This window comes from Alligator sinensis, unplaced genomic scaffold (assembly GCF_000455745.1).
Source record: "Alligator sinensis unplaced genomic scaffold, ASM45574v1 scaffold141_2, whole genome shotgun sequence".
Taxonomy (NCBI): domain Eukaryota; kingdom Metazoa; phylum Chordata; order Crocodylia; family Alligatoridae; genus Alligator; species Alligator sinensis.
In genome coordinates, this window is record NW_005842371.1 from 580181 (window position 1) to 584428 (window position 4248).

At 36.1% G+C, this 4248-nt stretch overlaps 1 protein-coding gene across 2 annotated transcripts in view; it reads left to right on the forward strand.

The window, feature by feature from the left end:
* Positions 1–2163: 2163 nt before the first annotated feature.
* Positions 2164–4248, forward strand: part of EPYC (epiphycan) — a 34400-nt gene continuing 32315 nt past the window's right edge. Inside the window, exon 1 of one of the 2 annotated variants that reach the window (XM_006029292.1) lies at positions 2164–2208. The gene's annotated coding sequence lies outside the window, so the exon portion shown is untranslated. Of the gene's footprint in view, positions 2209–3681; positions 3741–4248 lie in introns of those variants that run through there. The other variant, XM_006029293.1, reaches the window with a different exon arrangement.

Here is a 4248-nt window from a genome sequence, read left to right on the forward strand (position 1 = left end):
TGCCCAACCAGGATGATTACCTGGGATTGCAGTTGGCAGTGGTAGAGCTCTAGGCTCAGGCTCATCTGCCACCATTTGAGTGTTTCTTTTGGAATTACATTGTCAGTTCCATGACTGAGGTACTAAGCCTAGGACTGTTTTGTGTAAAAACTGAATTAAGATAAATACACAAATGTTAAATTAGGTATATGAGTGATTTGGGATAGCAGAAGTCATGTTCGGTGATGCCCTGCACAGACAATCTTGCCCCATTATACGAGCCACCAGTCTATAGACAATGGTTGCCCCAACTCGTGTCATTACGCACCACCTGGAATATCCAGTTGGTGTGTGGATGGGGTGGAGCAGCTCCATGAAACATGCTTAAGAAGAGCCTCCCTGAGGAAAAGATACCATCTATCATTGGAGCCTCCCTCCCTAGTGTTCTGTTCATATCAAGTCACGGTGAGTGAGTAAAGAGGGATTTCCATTAAGGGAAAAGCTTCCAGTACCCAGTAAGGAGCAGACAAGGGGAACTAAGGTTGGGACAGGTGATCTCAATGATCATACCATTCTCCTCACTGCCCTTACTGGGTACAGGGGGCATGGGGAAACCTGCAAGTTTGAAGGAGTTGCCGTGCAGCCCATGTTTGCTGCGAATTCAGTAGATCTTTAGTCATCAGTCACATATGTCATTCTTTGCAGAACATTCACTACATGGTTGCCTAGATACATATCCACTTGAAACATACATGGATAGAATTTACTTTTCCAAAATGGAATATGACTACTAACTTACAGTATCTGTGGACATTATTTCAATGAAGGGCTGGAGGGAAAAGTGATAGGTGCTAAGGAAACTGAGAAAGACATGTAAGATTTTCAGTATTATAGATGTAATTACCAGAGCAAGTAGAACAGAATAGGAAATATATTAGAGATAAAATAGACAAGGGATACGTTGACATATCTCATGTCAGACAAAATATTGAGAAGTCTATTTTTGATATGAAGAAATAAGATGTGGGAAATTGTCTGGTCCTGTCCTGTCCTGTCCTGGATAATTTTCTGTGACAATATATAGATAGCAATGTATATCATTTAAACAAGATGTGCTCTCCAATGACTGGGGAAAAATTACTGAAAAGAGTAGCTTTCCCTGTATGCTCAGTGAAATGTCAAAATTAAATATTAAGATGTACATCTTAATACACAGGAGACTATACCTGTCGTAGTCTTAGATTCAATAAACACTGTCAGGTATGATGACTCAGAAGGGAAATATTACTTACAAGAAGCAACATTGGCCTCAATGCTGTTGGTCAGGGCCAATGTTATCTAGTTTGATAAGGATTTGCACTTATATGAGGGAAATATCTTTCTTCGATTCAATGCTTGCTTACAGAAGCCTGGCTTAGAATAAAGACATAGTTAAATGTTTTAAATTGCAAAGGCAAAATACATGATCATGGCAGGTTATTGACAGCTTTCCATTTAATCATTATAAATCCAGAGTAACTCAACCTATTTCCATTGAATTATTGCAAATTGGTATAACTGATCAGGATTCAGACAAAGTTAAAAGGAGCACATATAATCTATTAAAAAATATGAAGATCTTGATGCATGGCATATGTTCCTTGTTACAGCTTGACTAGGCTTCCTTTTACTGTCATGTTTATCTTAACTTTAGATAGCTTTTACTTTATGTCTATATTTGAATATTTTTATTATAAATAAAATCAATTTTAAATATCTAAACATCTTATTTCAAGTTTCTAACTCCATGTTTTTGTGTGCATTCAAGTATATCCTTGAGTAGCGGTAATACATACAGTGTAAATATATTGCATGGTCTTATTTTGTAGAATTTATAATGGATAGACCCCAAAAGTAAAACTGTTCCTCTTTGTTCCTGATATTTATGAGGAATACTGATAAGCACAGTAACGTCCAATAGCAGATTTTATTTTTTTTTGTAACAAACTCGAACTTCTGAAAAATTACATTTGTTTATAGTATTTCTTTTCTTGGACTTTCCTTAGATCTATTTCAGCATAACTACTATCAAGGTGTTTAAAGACCAAGAAACTTCTCAGGATGAGGTCTCCACTTGAATGATATCACCCTCCCACAGCCCCCAAATCCCACTGCCATTGGTCAGGGTCAAATACCTCTGGCTCTGCATTCTGAGCAACTCTGTGCCATTTGAGAAAGTAGAAGCCAAAGGTAAGTTTTAGTGCTTCTTTTCTTTGATTGAAAAATTGGGTTCTTAAAGTTGGAAAGATTTTTTTTTATAATATTTGTTTAACCTGTCCTTTAAAATACTATGTAGATTAGTGATACTATTTACTTTATTTTCCATGGATATTTCTTAGTTCCTTCCTGTGAGAGAGGAGTACATAACCTTCACCAAAATAATTCATTTTTTACAGCTACAGTAGATGCCAATATAATTACAGTGTGTTCCAATATATTACATAATAAATGTACAGAGGCACACAAAGTAGACATAGAGTGCTATAAGCATAGTTGGAAGGTTATTTTTTTTCCACAGATATCATAATATTACTACTTAACTTACATTTAGTTGCCAATATTGCCTTTGTACATAAGATAAAGTATGTTAAAATATTTTCTATTTAGGAAAATAAATATTTTGAAAGTGTACTAAGCAAACTAAGTGTAAACAATTTTAAAAGGTTAATTACATAGCATATTTAAAAATAGGAGGTGCTCAGATAAGTTTTCACAGAATAAAAAGAAATGTATGTCTGATATAGCACTTCTAAATTTAGAGTTAGTATACAACATAACTTATTGTTAGACGATTTGGGAAAAATTCCAGAAATGTACCAATTACAAATTGAGGCCAATAGCAACCCTGGCAGATGTAGGGAACAGGAGAGAGACAGACAGACAGAGAGCAATCAAGAGAGAGCGCAAAAACAAGCTAATATAGCTACTCTATCACTTTTACATAGTGCAGTAGATTGGAGAGATCTAGGAAAGACTTCTCATATGAAAAGCAGGATCTTTAATAATCTTGGAAGCCTGCACCAAGAAGCTGCTGTACAAGCAAGCCTTGCCCAACAACAAGCAAATCAGACACTAGGTTCTCCCAGCAGCTGCTAAAAAAGTTACTTTGAAAAAAGCAGCGGAGGGAAAAAGAGTGCCTTGTGCTGTTCACCATCCCCAGTGGAATTTCATATCTTCATGCCTAAAGCAGCTTCATAAAGACCTTCTTTCAAGTAACTGAAATTCCGTTTGTTGCTCAGTGTATGAAACTTTGAAAGAAAACCATGTAATGCTTTTTTTTTTATTTCATACACTGTAAAAACTACAAGCTTATAAAGAAAATAATACAACATGTACAGTCTTCAATGTACTATTGTCACAAATCAAGATATGGTTTATTAGACCTGTTCACTATTACTGTCATGGCTTCTGTTGGATCAAGGTGAGGTTTAGGTAAAAATGTATGAAAAAAGAATGCTGAGTAGGACTACATGTACAGATATGTTAGATGACACTGAGCCAAGCACATAAGAGTGAGAGAGAATGAATGCTAGTATTCTAGCTGAGTATGCCTTCTACAGAATTTTAGTAAGTCAGGGAACATTTAAATATGTGAAGTTGGATGCACAAGTGAATATGCCATACTAGCACTTTTCATTAGAGATGGCTAGAGAAAGAGTGACTGGAGGACAAGGAAGAAAAAAAAGGAAAGGAAAGGAGAATGCTGTCACTTTTGGATTGTGGTAAGAACACAAATTTCTTCCTTCATTCCAACTACGCCCCATACATAGTCTAAGATACTGGTAAACAGTGAAGTACTTGGAATAAGCTACTTCAAGAATAGTGTCAGGAAAAAATGGTTCTACTTCTTGTTGGATTTAGTTAGGTTGACTGGTGCTATGGACAAAAGGATGGTATTCTGTTACTGAACATTTTAGGATGCCAACCATTTTTCCTGTCGTGCGCGTGTGCATGTGTGTGTGTGTGTGTGTATGTGTGTATGTGTGTGTGTACACACTACACACTCACAAAGTAGTATGTGGCTTTTGGTTAACTTCTCAGCTGTTTATGGAGGAAGTTGAACTGAAATGGAGGAAGTTGAAAGGGAATCAAAACCCACTCCTCTTTCAGATAATCAGCATAGCTTTAATGAAGTTTGCAGGATATATGAGCAATAATTCTGACTGAACAGAAACTGAATGGTGTATTAGAGTTTAATCACTGACCTATAAATACACTTTACAGGAATGC